Source organism: Bison bison, unplaced genomic scaffold, assembly GCF_000754665.1.
Source record: "Bison bison bison isolate TAMUID 2011002044 unplaced genomic scaffold, Bison_UMD1.0 scf7180017864333, whole genome shotgun sequence".
Classification (NCBI taxonomy): Eukaryota; Metazoa; Chordata; class Mammalia; order Artiodactyla; family Bovidae; genus Bison; species Bison bison.
Window position 1 is genome coordinate 3,542,467 of NW_011494905.1, and position 20,628 is coordinate 3,563,094.

Sequence of the window (20,628 nt, forward strand, 5' to 3'; positions counted from 1 at the left end):
CCCCCTCCATTCCTTTGACCCTTGTTCTGGGAGCCAAGGAGAGAGTGTTTCAGCCCTTCCCCTCGGGCCTGGGGACCACCTCCTTGCAGTGGGACTCAGGGTGTGTGAGAGAGAGTGAGTGCCAGTGGAGGGCCGGCTGCCTGTGGGGCCTGACGGCGCGTGAGTACATCAGTACTGCCAGAGCCAGTGGCATCTGTGCCTGCAGACCCAGGGCTCAGAGTCCGAGGGCTGGCTGGCTTGGGCGGTGATGGGACGCGGCTGGGAATGTGGCTGCTTTCATTTGGGGAGTGGACGGGTGCTTCCCCAGGGGAATACTTCTCACAGTGGGATCTAGAGATGCACTCCGACTAAGGAGAAATTCTATTCATATATTAAAAATTAGACAGCTGTACCTTCTACCTGAGGCCTAGGTTAAGCTGGGGAGAAGGATAATTTGGGAGTGCTGTCATTGTCCGACAGCTGGGACTAGAGCAACAGGCCAGAGGGGATGTTTGTTAACCTTTGGGGAGGGCTAATTTTATCTTGAAAAAGCAGAGCTATGGTTGGACTTAAGAGTACGCGAAAGGTTGCTGTAGAGCACTGGCATGCCGTCCAGTCTGCAGTAGATGCCTGGTGTGCGGGACACTGTGTAAATGTGATGGACTGTCAGAGCTGGAAGGCATCTTAGGCACGATTTTATTGATCTGTTTCATTTTACAGGGTGATGGTGGGCAGGGGAGGCCCAGGGGCTCACCTGCCTCCCAAGTACATGGCTGGTTAGGGAGATGAGAATACACATCTTTTCACTCTCAGTTCTTCTTCCACTGCACTGAAGCTGCCCCTTAGGCAGAGGCGGAGAAGATGCCCATTTTGCAGATAAGGAAATTAGAACTCAACATGCCAGAGGTGCCCACACTTACTGATTTCATTTGTGAGAAACTGACAACTGGAACCAAGTTCTCCCAGGTCAGATCTCTTTTAATTATGTTACATAGACTTAGAGCCCTGTCTTAGTTGGTTTTAAAAAGTTCACTTTTTTTCCCTTCTTTGATTTCTACTTACCTTTCTCTGCTTTCAGTCATGTGAATATGGTTTGAATGTGAGCTGCTTCCTTCTGATCTGCTTTGTTGCCTGATTCTCTTTTTCCTGAAAGAGGATGATAGCTTGTCCAAGAGGAGGAACTGAATAGCGAACGCCTTTATTTCAATTTCTTCTGTGGCACTGAAATTCTGCACGGGCCTTGAAAGAAACTGATCAGGGCTTTCCATTTTAGCCTCTACCAGTATTCTTAAAGCTGCAAGAATTTTGGAGTGTAATTCCCCACCACAGGTGAGTGCTGACTCTCAATAGATTTTAGACACACACACACATACACACAAACTTCTTTAGCTTTCTTTGATGTGACAGCAGCATTTGACAGAGACCAAGAGGGCACCACCCTGTTACAGTCCCCCAGATGCTACAGAGCCATAAAGAGTAACTCTTTGCAGTCAGATTAGTTTCTAATCAGCTTGGGGACCCTCCTCTAACGCAGGAAGGATGTTCAAGATGTGTTTTGGAGAAGCACTTTGATGTTGGTGGCATTAGGTGGCAGATCATAATAGAGAGGAGAAAGTGCTCGAGACCTGAGTCTGTGTGGTGAGTGAGAAAGGGAGGGGAAGCAGTTCTCTAAGCTTCTCTGAAGCACTGGGGAGGTGGGGACTGGCCTGGGACTCCCAGGGACACGCAGGCACCCTGTTTCCTCCTTCCCACTTGTGCATGGGCCTGGTTTGTAGGCTCTGTTCACCAGGTGGGAGGAAGCCACCTTGAAGCCTGATGGCTTGGGATGTTTTCCCTTTGTGACGTGGTCGATGGGCACTGAGAGGTTAGGGTTGATAGTACCAATGGGAATACTATCCCTACAAACAGGGAGAACTGAGGTGCACTGACTGCTCCCTGGGTGCCGAGCACCAGGCTGAGCACCTGACCTACATTAATTCTCCATGATAGCTACCTGTGAGTAGGTACTATTTTTTGGTATGTATTTATTTTTTGAAAATTTTATCTCATTGAAGTATAGTTGTTTTACGATGTTGTGTTAATTTCTACTGTACAGCCAAGTGATTGAGTTGGCTCAATTTTTAATTGTTTTTGATTTTGGTTGAATACACATAACCGTTTTTACTGTCTTGACCATTTTTGAGTGTACAGCTCAGTAGTGTTCAGTACAGTCTTATGTTGGTCAGTCAGTCTCCAGAATGCTTTTTATCTTGTGGACTGAAACTTTGTATCCATTTAACATTTACTTTTCATTCTCCCCTCCCCCAGCTCCTGACAACCATCCTTCTGTTCTTTGTCTCCGTGGATTTGACTTCTCTAGGTATCTTTGCAGAAGTGGAATCCTACAGTATTTGTCCTTTTGTGACTGGCTTATTTCACACAGCATAATGTCTTCAGGATTCATTCATATTGTAGCATGTGTCATAATGTCCTTCCTTTTTATGGCTGAATAGTAAAATAAGTTGTATATATACAGCACATTTCATTTATCCATGTAGGTGTTATTTCTTATCTCAGTTTTATAGTGGAAGAACCTGAGACTTTGAGGCTTTAATAAGTAAGTTGCCCAGCATCACTCAGGCAGTAGTGGAGCTGGGATTTGAACCCAGGTCATGTGGCTTCAGAGTGCATGTGACCAGGAGGAAGCAGTTAGTGGAATTCAGATGGCAAGAGTATGAAAAACCAGGGTGATTCTCTCCTGGATGGCAATACCTTCTCACATAATGTTGTGACATTTCAGTAACCAAGTATTCCCAGGGACCATATGTACACAGATATTTTCCTCTGGTTTATATTGGCCTCTGGGTAACTCAGAGCCACATGTGAAGCCTACATCTAGCAAATGGTATGAGACGTATGGCCCTTATCTTTTGTAACCCTTGTCCTTTTCCTTCACTTTATTTTCCCATCTCCCTTCCCAGTTTTCTTACTTAAAAAAAAAAAATCATGAGCTATGTACATCTTTTGTCAGGTAGTTAGATTCTTTCTGGAACAAGGCAGAATATATAAATGAGTGACATGTTGTCAGATATTTTTGTTAATTTTATGGAAAGACACTAAAGGTGGGATCTTCTCACCTGACTCTGCTGCTGATTCAGTGTCTAACTTGGGCAAAGATGCATGCACCTTTCTGAATCTCAATTTTCCTTCCTGGAAGATGGGGCTGCAGTTGATGACAGCAAAGGTTTCTTCTGCTCAAGGCATTCCACATGGTTTATCTCCTTTTGTTCTCCCAGTACTCCCACAAGGCAGGTGCTGGTGTGCCCTTTTTACTTGAGAAAAATAAGGGCTAGAGAAGTGGGAAAGTTCACCTAAACTCCTATATCTCCTAAGTGCCAGCATCAGTGATCCAGGATGTTAGCCACAGTACTCGCCTACTGCCTTTAAGCAGCCTTTAAGGTTTCTGTCATCTGTGGCATGCATTCATCTACATTCATCAAATTGTATTAAATCTTTATTGGGTTCCCACTTATGTGCCTCATACTGTTCTGGGCATGGATCCAGTACTGGGTTTGAATGAAGAAAAAGACACAAAACAAAGATCCCTTGGAACTTACATTCTAGAGAGATATGTGGAGGAGGCGGATGATAGATGAACATGTAAACAGCAGAGAGTGATAAGTAACGCTGAGGAGGGTTCACAGAGGATGCCCTGCCTGTGAGGGAGTGGAGGAGGGGATGATGTTTAAGTTGAGCTCTGAATGCCGGGGAGCCAGCCATGGGCAAGTCAAGGGGGAGAGGGCAGGGCCAGTACCAGGTCCGTGGAGTGGGAATGAGTTTGTATTTGAGGAACAGAGGAGCCCAGTGTGCCAGGAGGGTGGGCTGCAGTGGGGGAAGCATGGGATGAGGGCGAGGCAGGGGCTGGGATGTGTCAGTGAGCTCAAGAAGGGCTTGGACCTGAGTCGAGTGCTGGAAGGCATCGGAGTTACATTTACCAGCATCACTCTAGCTGCCGTGGGGGAAGTGCATTGCCAGGAGTAGAAGCAAGCAACAGCCCAGGGTCACAGTGATTAGGGGGGTCCGAGTGGGACCAGAGAGAAGCGAGCAGATTTGCTCAGGACATGCTTCCAAGAGATCGTCTCCAGGATGTCAAGACCAGTCTCCTCCAGAGAAATGTCAGGTTCAAGTGGCAGGAATCTGAGAGACTTCCATGGAGGCACAGTAGGGGTTCACAGCCTGGCAGCTGGTTTGGACTCGGAGGTTCTGAGTACTCTCTGCTTTGATGTCTAGCCTGGAGCTTCTGGCCAAGGACTGGAGGGCAGTGGCTTCCTGCCTCTGACTTCCTGGCTGAGGGCTGCGGGAGCTCCACAGCACAGCGAGCTCCACAGTGAGCCCGGCAGGACATGCTGCTTCCTTTGCTCTGTCTGGGTATTTGTATAAAGCATTCTTTCCCATCAAGAATAGAGAACATCCAGAGTGATGCTGACTTTATGGGCCATATTTAACATAGTGTTTCCCTTTGATGTGTGCTCTGTTCTTGTAGAGACTACTGCCTCGCATAAACTCTGTGGTGAAGAGCCTTCAGCCGCCCTGTCAGATGGATTTAGAAGGCTTGGTGGCGGCCCGGAAGACCTGGTGCTTCAAAGCCCTACTTTGCCTTGGGGACCCTCGTCCATGGGCACCCCCAGCCCTTTTCTTTTATTTGAGTTTGAATTCACACTTGCTGGCCCTTGCCTCTTCCCTGTAATTCCTTTTAATGGGCTGGGCTTTCCTGTGAATACTCCAGTTTTCAGTGGAGAAACTGGCCTCAGAGAAGTTGGGTGATAGAGGCTGAGTCACAGGGAATGCACTAGGCCGAAATGACTTAGTACATGTCTCATGGCAATTTAATACTGCACTCTGCCTAAGCCTGGAGATGCTCAGAGATCATAGACAGACTCATCTGAGATTCATTCCTGAAGCTTCACAAACTCCTCTTCAAATAGTTTGCAGTCTATAGTTATCAGGGCTTTAAATTTTTTTTTTTTTTGGTAAACTTTTTTTTTAACAACATCTCTTACAAACAATGTTTTGTTTTTGCTCACTTCAGTTTCTTTGAAAATTTCTCTCCTATTGACCATTCATTTAGTCACCACACATTTATTGAGTTCTTACTGTATGCCAGGCATTGTGCTAGGTGCTGGGGATGGATTCAGAGATAATTTGGAGGCGTTTGGGAGTGGATAATTACAGCACAGTGAGATAAGTGCTATAATAGAGGGATATATAAAGAGCTAGAAATAGCACTATGAATAACATCTCTGAACAAACTGCGTTCTTTTTTCCTCTTGGATTATTCCCTTATGTATATTGCCCAAAGTGGGATTACTGGGTCATTTAAAAGATGAAAACAATTTGGCACAAAAAGATGTAATGACTTGCCTGGGGAATACAGCTCAATTTTCTATGGGGGAAAATTGTTGACAAGTCCAGATTTAGATACTTCACCAGGAGAATTGGGCAGTTTTTGTACTATTCCTATCAATGTGGTGGTTTTCAGGGGAGCACCTCTTCTTAACATGTCACTGCACATGTAGAAACACGTGTCCTTATATTTAATCTCATAGATCCCTTGTTGATGCTCACTACCTATGTATTAATAAGTATGGTCATTTCCATTTTATGAATGAGAATGTGCCTTTGTTAAAAAGAAGTGACTTGCTCAGGATTCCATAGTTATTAGTGGAGAATCGAAACATCAGGTGTAAGATTTTTTGATTCTGTATCTTCTTTCCTGTTTTCCATGCTCTTTTTACCAACTGAGGCTTGGGCTGGGGTTACTTTATTCCAGTGAGGGCTTGAAATTCATTTAGTGGTTGTAGAAGCTCTTCTCTAAAAGGTCAGAATCCATGAGATAGGTATAGAAGTCCTAACTTCCAGAGGGTCTGGTGTCCTTCTATACATTGACCTGAAAGGGCCTGAAGGCTCATTATTCCTGACCCTGGCTCAGGTCTTGAAAGGTTAATGCATGGCCTTAGCACTGAAGCGCAGAATCCCAAGGAAAGCTGAGACCGCACGACAGTCCTGCTTTGAAACATTTATTGTTTTTCTTGTATACTCGGCTGTATGCTTCCCGGCTTTAAATTCACTTATTTTGTTATTCATAACATTTCCCTAGTATTTTTGGCATTTAAGTGAAAACTTCTACCCCAGGTACCCATAATCAGACAGCAGTACCTGTTCAGTGTGAACACCCATCATTCTCCCAGTCTCTCATTTAGTCACCTTCTGCCATAACTCATGCTGTTCCTTTTGCTTGAGATGACCTCTCCCATCGTCATCCCTAGGACTCCTGCTCCTCCTATAAACTTCTGCACACATACCCCCTTTCTGAGTGGATACTTCACCTTCTGAGTGAAGTAACCTCTGGTCACTGCCCACTTCCCGCCATCCACAGTTCCCCAGAATTGGTCTCTTTGTTTTCTGTTTTGCTGACTCACAACACAGTGGGCTCTGAGGCAATAAAGTATAACCATGTGATACTTATGAGCATGGGATCTGGATTTGAATCTTGCTGTGATGCTTCCTAGCTGTGTGATCTGTTAGGCCAGTTAAGCTGGTAAGTTTGCTCATCTGTCAAGTCTGTACAAGTAATCACGGCAACCTACAGTGTTGTTTGGAGGATTTGTATTGTTATCTGTGCCTCTGCTGTGGCACCCACCATCATGTAGTCTTTCTAGACTGGGAGCTATTTAAGGGCAGGAAGGGAATTACACCTTGCCTGTGCCTTTGCCTTATGGGACCTGCCACAAAATCCCCTTTAAGGGAAAGGATTCCATGTAACATCCCAGTAGTGTCAGTTCAGGCTCATATGTAGGCCCCAGTAATGTGGTCCCAGGACTGTCCAGGAGCTCTATGACGTGGTGCTTCTTGCACACACAGTACATGCTGCATAGACTTCTGGCTCCTGCTTCTTGAGTGACAGGAAAGAGGCTTGAGCTTGTGTTTAGCCTATGTTCTTCTGATTCATCAAATTGGATAGCTTTGTCATTTCCCTGAAGGCAGAGTGGAAATCCTGTTTGGAGCATGAGACTTGATTTCTTTTCCGGGTCTTCCGTGGGTGAGCATTCTGGACTAGAAGAAAGGGTCGATGGAGGTGTGGGTTTGGGGCAACACTAAGGGCCACCACTCCTCTGATGTCTCTGAGTGGGGCCACAGAGAAGTGGTCCCGCCCCAGGAAACTTTCCTTCAGACCCTCCTAGCTGTGCTATGTCTGGAAGCTGACCATGGAGGGGATTCGGCTCCAATAGCTCTACCATTTCACTTTCTCTTGTGTCATTTTTCAAAATGCAATAGCCATGAGCATCAAGAGCCTGACACATAAGGTATTCCATGTTTTGGCCACAACATTCCTTTCCAGCCTCATGTCCCACCACTTCCCTCCGTGTTTTCTGCCACTGGCCTCCCCAGATTAGCCACTTTCCCCGAGAACACCCTGAGCTCCTCCCTCAAGGCCTTAGCACATCGTGTTCCCTGGGCTGATTTCCCACCTCCTCATACGTGGAAATCCTCTTGTGTGCTCAGGCTCAGTTTAAAGTCATCATCAGCAGGGCTCTTCCTGACCTTCCAAAGGACACCCGCATGTACTGGTATTTTGCACACTCTTCTACCGTCTTGTTGTGGGGGAGTGTGTCCTCTGTAACCCCTTTGAGAGCTCAAGGCAGGTCCAGCTCAGCGCCCACCTCTGCAGGGCCCATATACAGTGCCTCCAGGGCAGGAGGTGCTAGTGAAAGTCTGCTTTGTGCACCTCTGAGTGCAGGGCGTCTAACATCGTGGCAGTTCACGGTTGCGCTGGGAGTTGGGGTGGGGGTGTGTGTTCAGAAGCTCATACTAGGATTACCTGCGATTTGTTTCATCATGAGCCCAGACATTTGAATTCTGTTTTTGAGTCACTCTGGTATCAGCTCACTCTTAACCTTTCTCTGGCCTGCTTCCCACATAGCTGGCAGATGTCTTCTTAGCGCTCTGAACTTAGGGCTCTGGACTTTTTACTTCATGTAAGAACATAGCAGCAAGATCATATGGCAAGTCTGTTTTTGGTTTTCTGAGGAACCTCCATACTGTTTTCCATCATGGCTTTCCAATTTACATTTGCACCAAAATGTAGGAGGGTTCCCTTTTTTCCATATGATCCAGAAATCATGTTTGGACAAAAGTATAATTTTGTGGGTGTGTGTTTGGACAAAAATATAATTCTAAAAGTTACATGCATTCCTGTGTTCATAGAGGCACTATGTGTGATAGCCATGACATAGTAACAATCTAAATGTCCATGAACGGACGAGTGAATAAAGAAGATGATGTATATATATACACAATAGAATACTACTCAGCCACGAAAAGGAATGAAATAATGCCATTTGCAGCAACGTGGATGGACCTAAAGATTATTATACTAAGTGAAGTAAATCAGAAAGAGAAAGATATCTTAGGATATCACTTGTATGCGGAATCTAAAATATGACACAGATGAACTTATCTACTAAACAGAAACAGACTCAGGGATGTAGACAACAGACTTGTGGTTGCCCAGAGGAAGGGGAGGTGGAGGAGGGATGGATTGGAAACTTGGAATTAGCAATGCAAACTATTGTATAGAGAATGGATAAGCAAGAAAGTTCTACTGCATAGGGAACTATATTTAATATCCTGTGATAAAACATACTGGAAAAGAATATGAAAAAGAATACACACACATATATATGTAGGTATATATCTAAATCACTTTGCTGTACAGCAGAAATTAACACAACATTGTAAATCAACTCTACTTCAACTGAAAAATAATAACAACAGCGAGGTGGCATTCAAGAAAGATCTACTTGCTTTTAAGGTGAACACTTTTCAGTGTAAAAGTTCAGACTTTATTTTTTATCCCAAAGCTCCTTAAAATGTGAACATAGCGGTTTATTTTTCCCAGGTATATTTTTGCTTCTAGCAGAATAGCTGTCCATAGTATGGTTTTAACTGCAAAATAATAAAACCCAGGTCGTGGAGCTTGACTTTTGAAGACTTGAGGTCAAATTCCAGCTTTACCATTACTAGCCCCCAAATCTTGGACAGTTGCCTGACTTCTTGACCCTTAGTTTCCTCAGTGGACAATAGGAAATCTTTCTTATAGGGCTGATGGACAGTTTAAATGAGATCTTGGGCATTAAACTGAGGTTTTTACTACTGTCTGGCTCATCAACTGAATTTGAAGGCCATCTTCAAAACTGTTCCAAAGAGTTTGCTTTTGGTGGAAAACGTTTGGATATTTATGTTTTCAGGTATGTGTTTTATTTTTGGATGACAAAATAAATGAATTTATAGTCATGGAACACACAGCATCTAACAGACTTAGGAAGCATACATGGCTTAGACTCAGTTGTAGTTCTAGTAAATTAGAACCACAGAATCATAGGCTTTGAGAAGTTGTAGACAGACCTTGGAAGATGAGGATGAACATTGGTTAAGGCGCACTCTGTGCAAACTCTGTGCTTTGCATGCTGGTATGGAATCCCAAGAAATGGTCGCATACACCTTGATGGGTAGGTGTATTAGACCCATTTTGCAGACAGGAAAGCTTGAGCTCAGGGAGGTTGAATACTTTACACATGTTCAATATCAAAGCCTTGAAGTTTGCCTTGTCCTTGTGATGGGCTCTAAAATCCTTTCCATTTACAGATGTGATAAGATCTGCCTTTATCCTCTCATTCCACAAGTTCTGGGCCAGATAAAGCAGTGGAATTTTGCAGTCTTGGTGTCCCATAACTTATTTAGTGAATCTAGAAGAGGGTCTTGACTTTTCCTGCCAGGAATCTGCTCACTTGAAGCTCCTTTGATTCATTCGTCAGGGTTTACTTCTATTTTTCCCTTTTGGGAAGATACTTGCCATGGGCCAGCTCCACTTTTGAGGTCAGGAGTGTATTTGAAGATGACTTCATATTTTCTTTAAGAAAAAAATTTACAGGTGGAAATTAAATTTGTTGAGCATTTCCCATCATCTCCTTCAACATATGGTGGTGGGAAGTGACAGCACTGGTCTGGTAAGTAGGGAGTTCTCACCTGGAATCTGTCACTGACCAGTGAGAAAAGGTGGGCCAAGCCTTCCTCCTCTGGGGCTTCAGTGTCTTCGTCTGTAAACAGTGAGGACACCATCAGGTGATTCTTAAGATTTTGAAACTCTGCATGTCTTGTGGTGTCAAAACCATCAATTTCTGCTGAGCTGCGTAATCCTGCAGCTGTTTTCTCTGATACTTTTCAATCTTTAGGTTTAATCTATTCCACAATGTATAATTTTTTAAAGGGATGCTTTTATAGACACTTCTGAAATATAAAATCGGGGGGTAAATGGATGTTAAAAAATAGAAAACAACCAATTAAATTGTGTATAGTATGTAATTCTCCTTGGAAACTTAGGAAGAAATTGAGGAGCACTTTAACAACTGGTAATTTAAATTGCATTTGAACTCTGCTAATGGTTTGTTTGCAGAAGAACTTCAATCATTTCACAGCGGTTCTTTTGCGAAACTGCTTGTTCTCTTTATGGAAAGGAAGAAAAAAATTATTGAAAGAGAGGTTGACTATGGAAAAGGGGGGCCACATTCATTTGTGCTTGGAGAGAAGGTAGCCAATGCCTGAGACATTGCCCCAGGGCCATGGTGGAGAGATTTACCTTTCAGCAAAGTTTGAAAATCTGGGGACGTCAGCTGCCCTTTGCTGCTGTTGTAGAAATTGTTCTGATTGATGTCTCCCTCTGCAAGGAGAGGCTTAGGTTTCCTGGGGCTTGGAGTTGGGATCTTTTTGTTTTTCTGAGATTGCACTGCCCACAAGGCCAGTGTTGGCCTCCTAGTTCTCCGTCCCTCAGTGGCTTTGACGATTCCAGTGCCCATGAAGACCACTAGTTCTCAGGAAATGCATTGCTTTGCTGGACTTACCTTGATGATCCTCCATTTTCTCAACTTAGTTTTTTTTTTTTTTTTTTGCTATCGGGCTGTATGCAAGAGCTTTAAACAAATGTTCTGAGGTCTGGGTGTGTAAGTCCTGGTTATCCTTCGAAGCTGATTGTGTGGCTGAGGGCAGGTCTCTCTGGCCAGTGAATGTCAGTCATTTCTTCTGTTAAAGTGGCCATAAATCACTCCAGGGGAGCAGGACCCAAAGTGGAGCCTTGGGCTGCCTACCTCTCACTGTGCTTTTGGGTGGCCACCTCCCCGCTCTGGTCCCCAGTTTCTCCTCCTGTAAGTTGGAAGGGTTGAAGTGGGTCATTTTTAAGGTCCCTTTCAACTTTGAGCTTGTATAGGTATTTGAAGATTGAATGAGATCATATTCACAAAATGATTGTGTGATTGGGTCAATAATGTTTAAAATAACAACAGTGAAAATGGGAGTAGTTGTTTTCCTGGTATGCGGATTTCCCCTGAATCTACATTTTATAACAATCTGCTCCCCTAGAACACTTGTCTGTTGGAATATATATTGCAGGATTCTTGATAAAGTAGTACTAGTTCTTAATGAAATAAAGTAGCGAGGACTTGCCAGGAAGCGTCAAGATTGTCCAGCCCTCTACTGCCCATTGACTGTCATTTTTTAGGCAATGAAACTAAGGTTCACAGCAGCCACTGGATCCTATAGTTAGAAATTTGTCTCCAAATTCATATTTTTTTCCTCTTTTTATTTACTGTAGTTCAGGTTTCACTGTTAATTTTTTCTTGCCTAAAATGTATCTAATTGATCTCTCTCTTTCACTTTTGATATTATGATGAAGCTATCTCCCACTTCCCCCCAAAGCTGAGGTATGAACACTGGGGTACCAGCATTCTCTTTCTTCATCATTCTGAGACATATTAATGAAACAGAAGTGCCAGGAGCTGACTGGTGGCTTAGAAGATACAGAGATCAGCCACTACATTTGTGGGTTTCAAGCCTGGTGTAATTTCCAGTATGGTTTACCCAGCAAGCTCATAAGCTTGGGGAAGTTCTACAGCTAGTAAGATCCTAGAGATTCATAGTTAACCTCCTTGTCCCATTTCTACAGGTAAGATCATTGCGGAAACAGAACGGAGGACGGAATCCAGTCACCTGATTCCAGTTCAGTGCTTTTGCTGTTGTTCTACAGGGTATTTGTCGGAGGGAAGATATTTTTCCTCAGCTGGTGAGTTCTGTGCAAAAAAAAGAGAACTTTTTCCTTTTATAATCAATATGCATATTTTAATGAAATTTTAAAATCAGTTTCCATTTAAATCATGGGCACTGGTAACTAGGATGGAAGAACTAAGAAGAACAAAAATATTCTTCCTTTTTTTTCTTGAGTTGATTTTATTGATGATGGACAATGAATGGCAAGATATAATAATGCTAATAAAATGGACGGCAAAGCTAAGGCAGGACTCAGCCTTTGGAAGGTGGCAGGAAGAGAAACTGGAAGAAAATCTGGAGTAATTACGATTTTGGGTGGCCAATAACTGCACTGCTTCCTTCTTTCTCCTTTGGTGTGGAGGGGAGCATTCTTGAAATTGAATGACGAGAAAGAGTCAGTGAACAGTGTTATGGGTGTATGTGAGGAAAGGAAGTAGTAGTTTTAAGTGGCTGTTGCTCACCCCTGTGCAGGGTGCTTCTTCTGTGATTTTGTATTTTCACATCAACCCTTTGTGGTGAGAAAGGCTAAATTTCCTTAGACAAGGGTGTGTACCTGTCCTAAAGGGCCTGCAGCATCTCCACGGGGATCTGAGTTTTAATCCTCAGATTAAACGGGAATGGTGAGCAGGTAAGGTAAACTTTCCCTTTAACTTTGGAATTCCTCTGTGTTTATAGCAGGTAGAACATATTCTAGAAAAGAATCGATGATATGGGATATCCTGAGCTATAGAAGAATCTGAGAAAAACAGCTGAGGGATTGTGGGCAAGACTTCTATCTAGAATTCTAAATCTGTACTCTCATTCCCAGGGCCAGTCCCTAAACGCCTCACCTCTGGCTTTTTTACTGAATAAATAGTGTGTCTTGCCATGTTTATGGCTTAGTTTTTCAAAAGGGAGAGGATTCTGTTGTGATCAGTAAAACCTAACTCCATTTAAAAGTGAGGCTGAGTTTATAGGTTTTGTCACTCTTTTCTTAATCAGTGTGTCTTAAAAGAACACCCGGCTGGCTTTCTTTGCGCCTGTGGATCTACATAAGGTGAAAGGCTGGAAACCGCTGCTTGGACTCTTCAACGTTCATTTCAGTCTATAACATTTCAAACATGGTCTGGAATGTTTCTCCCCAAGCAGACACTCTGAGCATCAGATGTAAATCTTGGTTCTCTGCTCCCGCGCCTGAGTTTTTCCAGTGCTTCAAATTCAGTTGTGATGAATATGAAGCCTTGTACTTGGGTTCAAACAAAAGTTCTAGTGTGTCATGGCAGAATGGGAGAGAGTGCGTTACCAGGAGCGAGTTGGAAGAAGCTCAGCAGGGTCTGTTGTCCATAAGCTAATTATGAGCCAACAGTGGTTTTTGTCCTCCAGAACACTGATGCAGCCTCAGACGGTGGTGCAGAGAGGGCAGTGTGGGTGGCTGATGGGCGGAAGCCGGCAAGTCTCGAGGGCGGGTGGCCTCAAGCTCAGTGTGGCAGGCCCGGGCTCTGCCTCTCTGACACGCTCCCTGCTCTGCCGTCTTGTGTGTGTGTGAGCTTCATCCACAGGCTGTCTCCCCTCACGGTTGGGAACTGGCTGCCCGCTGTCACCCGGAAACTCATGGCCGCTAAATGCTGGAGAAGAGGCGGTCCCTCAAGAGAATATCTGGGTGCTGTTAGGATGCAGAGAGAGGGCTAATGTTTGCAGGTGACCACGGACCTTATTTTACCCTCCTGTCAGAACTCTCCTAGGCTGGTGGACTTTAGTCCTTGCCTCCTCCTCTGAAAGAGACACTGGCCAACTGGCCTCTTCACACGATGGTGCTGAGAGGACCGGAAATGATGTCCCACTCTTATTGGAATGGATCCAGAAAATGCAGGATGCAGAGCACAAATAACAGTGGCCTTTAAGAATATAAAACATGGTCAGAAGAGGGACAGTATCTCCTGCCCATGTGTGTAGCCCGAGGCTAGTGGGATCCCCGGCATCTGGTAGGTGCACGGTGCATTTTCATGGATAGAAAGACTAAATCTAGAGGTAGTTACTGTCCCTTTTCCTGAGGGTGTTCAGGCACTGGCCAGTTCTCTGTTGGAAAGCTTTAGGAATTCTAGCACAGATGAGGCTGAACTGCATGCTTTTATGAGAATGAAACAAACCACTGGACAGAAATAGGCTTTTGGGACCAGTATGGCCTAAGAAGTCTGTGAATACAGTGAGTGTGGTGGGGTGGGGTAGCAGAAGGCCTGTCAGTTATTAGATGTGCAACCCTAGAAAACAATATCCCTCCACCTTCATTTCCCTGATTGGAGATTTAGAAATAATAATCATTTCCTGCTCACCTCTCGTTTGCTTAGAGCATGTTTGTTGATAGATGCCAACCTGTTTGGGAAACTGTAAAGTGTGAGCCTTACATGATGGGTCATTACAGTTGCTTTCTTTTTTTGTTTAAATACAAAGAATATAAAGAAAAATAAGATAGTGACGATAAAGAAAAATACTGATCTTAAATATAAAGAAACGTAACACAATGTAACGTGCAGGCCCCTGTACTCTTCCTGGTGCATCATATATATGCTCAATGTGTGTCCTTCCTTCCAGCTCTGCACCCCCAGCATCCCCAGGACTGGACGGGCAGTAATTTGTCCCCAGTCTTGGAAAGCAGCTAGATCTGGGACCTGGTTCATTGATGATGGTTGAGCTTGAGATGAAGTTGTGTATCATGGTTACTTTTTGTATTTATTTTTGCTGTAGGCAGTGGGAGATGCAAGGAGGTAGATTTGAAGACTGAGGAAGTCTCAATGCTTTGAAACATCCCCTAGAAGCTACAGTCTGCCCGTTTGGGACTTGCTTTGTTTGATTAGATAATCACACCTTCTGCTCTAGGCATGACTTACCCAGTGGGAGTCAGGAAGGAAATTATTTCCCTCTGTTGATACTAGCATACAGTTGATGATGGTAGCTAAGGGCTCTCAGTTTTAATATTTCCTCTTTGGTCCTCAGGAGAATCAGGTATTAGTCTCTGCCGGAAGCAAAGGATTGGTCACTTCCGTCAGAGGTGAAGGTCTTGGCTCCCTCCAGTCAGTTGGTGAAGTGGTTTCCGGCGTATGTGAACATCTGCGTAGCCAACTTTCATGTTACTGCTTCAAAAGTTACAAAAGGATTTGTTGAGTCTGAGCAGGGACTTGTCCAACCTCCTGAGGTTCTGTGGTTCTGTAACCCAGGAATGTGTTGTCAGAGGTATTTGCTATCTGTGAAAGAAGGTGGAAGTTTTCTCTCTCTCTGTCTTGCTTCCTTCCTCCTAATTCCTCATTCTTCTATTTCCTGACCTCAGCACAGTGGATACACTTTTACTCTATCTTGGGCAGAGCCCTAGTATGTCAGGGGTTCTCATGTTCTCTCTCAGTGGGCTACTGTGTTGTAGAAGGGTCTGATGGCCAATGGATGGAGGCCCCATGAGTCCTGCCTGGGTAGACTGCTGCCAAATATTTACTCCTGGTTCGTAGAGCATATGTTTGCTCTGTACCCTGATCCCAGTGCTTGTGTGGAAATCAGTGAAACTCAGGGTATTTAGGACATCACAGTAAATTAGTCATAGTCCTAACCTTGAGAAGCTCATAATCTAGTTGGAGAGAAAGACATACATAAAAGTAAAATACACATTAGAAAGATTTACAACACACGTTTATTGATCACCAGATATGTTTCCAGTCTTATGTTAGGTGCTTGGGAAATCAAGGTACATAAGTTAAAGACTCAGCTTTCAAGGGGCTTAGATGAAAGGATGGGGGAATGGAAAGAACTGGGAGCACTGGGGAAGGTTTCCAGAAGGAGGAGATCTGTCTTCAGAACTTCTCAGTGAACCATGGAGCTGTCATCTGGATCACTAGGTCTGGATAGGGCCTGAGGGTGTTGTGGCTGATAGAAGAGAATCGCTGGGTAGGTAAGCAGTCTGTCACCTTCCACATGTGCTTCAGTCTCTGCTTCATTTTTCACCAGTCTACTGTTGTCAAATGCATCATGTTGATTTTGAGCTGCACTGATATTATTTCCATGGTCATCTTTGGGTGATCAGAGCATGCCGGGTGTATGTTCCCAAGCTAGCAAGCATCTCTACTTTCCAGGGGACAGGGGTGCCTTTCAATAGTTTCTGATAGCAGATCTCTTCTGCTCTGTTGCCTAGCCTCAAGAAAAATGGTGGCATTGGTAAGAGGTTTTAAAATAATCTACAACTGGACCTCTCAGATTGGGGTGCTATCTTCCTTATCTATTGCTACTTAACAAATTACCCCAAATTTAGCACTTTAGAACAAGAAACATTGATTATCTCACAGTTTCTGTGAGTCAGGAATCTGGGAACAGCTTAGATGGGTGCCTCCAGGTCTGCCCTGAGGTTGCAGTCTCATCTGAAGGCTCTGCCTGGGAAGACCCACCACCACACTCAGTCACATCATTGGCAGGATCCAGTTCCCTGTGGGTTGTTGGCTTGGGAGCCTCAGTTCCTTTCTCTTCCCATAGGCAGTTCCCAACATGGCAACTGGCTTCCCTTAAAGCAGGTGAGCAAGACAGAATCCTTCCGATCTGTCACAGCCTTTTTGTTACCCAGTCCTGGAAGTGACACACAATTTCCTCTGCTTCATTCTCCTTACTAGAAACAAGTCACTACATCCAGCCCACGGTCAAGAGGAGGGACTGCAAAGGGGTCTGAAGAGCAGGAGGTGCAGTTACAAGGGGTCTCCTAGGGGGCTGCCTGTAACAGACACCCAAGCTTACATGGCATGTGCTAAGGTGCATATACTCAGTGCACCTCTGTAGATCAATTTTATTTGAAGGTTGTTTTGGAGGAGAACTCCATTTAAAATCTGAATCTAAGCGTCGATATATAATTGCACAGAATGCAAAACTGGCGTGACTTTTCAGAGGAAGAACACAAGTTTTTAATTAATGCCCTGCTCCTATGCCTCTGCATCTTTGCCCTCTTTAGCAGTTGGTGCTACTTTGGTGGAAATGTTTGCAAGTTCTTGATTGAGCTCTTTGCTGTGCAGATGAGATGCCAAGACCCAGAGATGTCTCTTCCAAGGCCACGGAGCCAGGGGTAGCCACGGGAGGGACGTCTAAGGCACCTCTGACTCTGGCCCAGTACATCCCCTCCACCTCTTCACACAGTCTCTGCTCCAAATCAGTCCATACAACGTTTAGGTGTGCTTTCTCTGCTTTTTGCACCCTCTGTCCTGTTTCAGAAAGAAATTGGGGAAAATAGGTCAAAATTTGGAGGCTGTTGTCCCTTTAGGTAAATTTCAGGGTCTGCGTCTCCTGTTGAGTCACGCCATGTCCTGAAAAGTTGCATAAATCAGTATTACTTGGGTTAGACAGTGTGTCTCTGCCGTTATGAATAACATTTGTATTAAGAACAGTGAACCGATATACAGCATTGCTGTGAGACTGACAGGATCAGACAGAAAACCTCAGCCAATACTTTCTGTCTGGCAGAAAACCCTTTTCCAGATCATCTGTCTCCTCCCCTCACCAAAATAGTCTTTTTATAAAATCAAGCGCGGCAGTAAATTTCATAGAAGTTGCCAGGTTCCCTTAGAGCCCACCTTAGCATTCCTAAAAAATTAATAGAAGTGGGAGATTAAAATGCTGGTCAAGCTCATTAGTAGCCCTGCAGCCAAAATATGGAAGGCCATCTGTAGTCATTGAGACTGTCACTGGCCAAAGTGCCAGTGCTTTTCCCCAGTCCATGATCCCGTTTGGCTTTCAATATTTTTTAAATACTTTTGGTACTTTCAAAGTGTTTCTTATCAATTGTTTAATTTTCATTGCAAGTCCATAATAGGAAATAGTTTCAGTTCAGTTCACTCAGTCGTGTCTGACTCTTTGCAACCCCATGAATCGCAGCACGCGAGGCCTCCCTGTCCATCACCAACTCCCGGAGTTCACCCAAACTCATGTCCATCGGGTCGGTGATGCCATCCAGCCATCTCATTCTCTGTCGTCCCCTTCTCCTCCTGCCCCCAATCGCTCCCAGCATCAGGGTCTCTTCCGATGAGTCAATTCTTCGCGTGAGGTGTCCAAAGTATTGGCGTTTCGGCTTTAGCATCAGTCCTTCCAATGAACACCCAGGACTGATCTCCTTTAGGATGGACTGGTTGGACCTCCTTGCAGTCCAAGGGACTCTCAAGAGTCTTCTCCAACACCACAGTTCAAAAGCATTTACAGTGGGACAGTTAGGTAAAGTGGAATTTGGAGTAAGGAGACTCTCATGTATTAGTTGCATAATCTTACTTACATCATTTAATCATTTTCACACTACTTTCCATATCTGAAAATAATAGTGCTAGTAGCACCTACCTTTTAGATTCTTCTGGGCTCACAAAGCAGCATGTGTATTTAAAGTGCCAATTGTGTATGATATTTAGTGCATAGTTGGTGCACAGTAAATGTTCATTTCCAATCTCCTTAATAGTTTGTGACGGCTAGAAACCACTCTAGTTCTTTTCTCTATCAGGCCATTGTCTCAGTGTCCTTACTTTGTACTGTCCCCTTGGCTTACGTCAGACCTGTGGCATTTGCATATGTCACCCCAGCTTTCATCTCTTTTTCTGAATAACTAAAAGCCTTAATATTTATAATTTTGCTCAATGGCTCCCAAGACATAAATACAGACATCATAATATGTTCATGTTTTCTGGTCTTTGGAAATATAGTCGTTTTGGGAACAAGCTATTTGTACATTGTGTTTCATGAGGATGGTCTATTGAGAAGTCATTGTTGGTTTTCATGACAAGATTGTTCAGTCCAGAGAACGCATCCCACTCAGCTGCCATCAGCCACCTCTTCCTTTGTAAATGGAAGCTTCTCTGGGACCTGCCCAGGGCTGACCCTCTCTAGTTCCTCTTTGGACTTCTTTAGGATGACATCACCTCCCCCTGCTTCAATGGCGACTGGCTTGAGTTATATCAGTTATTAAAAATGATCTAATATTTTCCTTTTAAATCTAGGGCCCTGGCTCATTCTATGATTAAGCTGGTGATTTATTCATAATACGGTACGAGACGGCTGCAGCCACTCTATGATGTAATCTAAGAATGACATGAAAACAAAATAGGCTTTTACATAATGAAAGTGTTCCTGTAATACAGTTTAGGGCAAGGCTTTTTTTTTCCCCATTGAGAATGGAGATGGATTCTTTTACTTTTCCTCTAATCCTTTCTCTGTTTTTCTATTTGTAAGTCTTAAGACCTTTAAGTCAATTAAAAAAAAATCAGCATTGAAAACTCCACAAAGACTCTGGTTGACTCTTCTTGTCTTGTCTTGTCTTCATCTTTGTTCTCCTCCCCCACTGCTCTTTGTGGCCTCTGTTTTGGCTCCAACTCTCTCAGAAGCCCATAGCCGCCTCTCATCCCACCATAGTCCTCCCCATTCCTTTGCTTATGCTGTGCTTGCTATAAGAAATGCTTTTCCAATCCTGAATTTTTTTTGGCTAAAGGCAAATAGAGCTTACTGGTTCCTATAGGTCTGCTCAAATGCACCTCTTCCTCCAAGCCTTCTCTGAAGCTTCTGCCTCCTATCAGGAAACCCTTTCTTTATCTGTATTAATACAACAGCAAGCTCCCTATCCCCACTCCAAGGAGCACTGATAGAGTATCAGAGTTAGAGGAGGACAGAGGACTCAGGAATATGGGGATGGGCCTTTGTAGTTCTGGTTCTTTTCCTGAGCCTGACACACAGGGAGGTCCTAGCCCATCTTTGAGCTCCAGTTTTCCTCATCTGAAGAATGAATAGCTTGGATTTTGTGTGGCCACATGGTGGATTTGTAATGGCTATTTGAGGTGCTATGTGGAGAAGAGTTCTGAAGTTGTATCTGCCCATGATCATTTGTCTGCCATGACTGAGGATGGGGAAGGGCATGGCAAGGTGCACAAGAGATTGCTGGGCAATTTTTGGACTGGATGATTTAGAGCTCTCTTTTTCTTTTACCTTCTGAGATGCTTTGATTTGTTGACTTTAAGTGTCTCACCAAGGTCACACAAGCAATCCAGTTCTCAGGTGTAGAGGTGGCTAAAAACTACATATTCTAATGCAGGCTGGCAAGCTGGGACCCACAAGACTAGAGGGGCCATGGTTTACCAGAGGTACAAGACGCCCCAGATTCTGAATGTCCTTGGGGTGGAGGGAGGTCAGATGCTTCAGCTTTCTAATTTATGTCAAAGATAGCATTTCAAGGTCAAGGTAGGAAAGTTAGGTTACTCTGCCAGGGTCTTCCTGGGTCAGGGCTCACAGAGTTACTTACCCATGTTCTTTTGGATCCCCTGTGCCCCTCTCCCCAACCCCAGACAAAATGCTCAGCTCTCCAAAGAATGCTAAATTGCTTGAGCAGTAGGTCAGCTCCAAAAAAAGAAAAAAAAAAAAATGTCCTGGAACAGTGAGAGATGGAGGGAAGGGAATGGTGCAGTTTAAGATGGCTGATGGCACCAGAAATCAGAGCCTTTGAGGGATGAAACAAAGAACAGGAAATGGTTAGTGTGGAGAAGAGAGAAAGGG

At 44.2% G+C, this 20,628-nt stretch overlaps 1 protein-coding gene across 14 annotated transcripts in view; it reads left to right on the forward strand.

The window, feature by feature from the left end:
- LPP (LIM domain containing preferred translocation partner in lipoma) overlaps positions 1-20,628 on the forward strand; it is a 754,364-nt gene that overhangs the window by 58,424 nt on the left and 675,312 nt on the right. For 5 of the 14 annotated variants that reach the window (XM_010853929.1, XM_010853926.1, XM_010853927.1 and 2 more), the window contains exons 1-2: positions 55-159; positions 12,014-12,130. The gene's annotated coding sequence lies outside the window, so the exon portion shown is untranslated. Of the gene's footprint in view, positions 1-54; positions 160-181; positions 1,309-12,013; positions 12,131-19,284; positions 20,627-20,628 lie in introns of those variants that run through there. The other 9 variants (XM_010853933.1, XM_010853935.1, XM_010853931.1 and 6 more) reach the window with 5 other exon arrangements.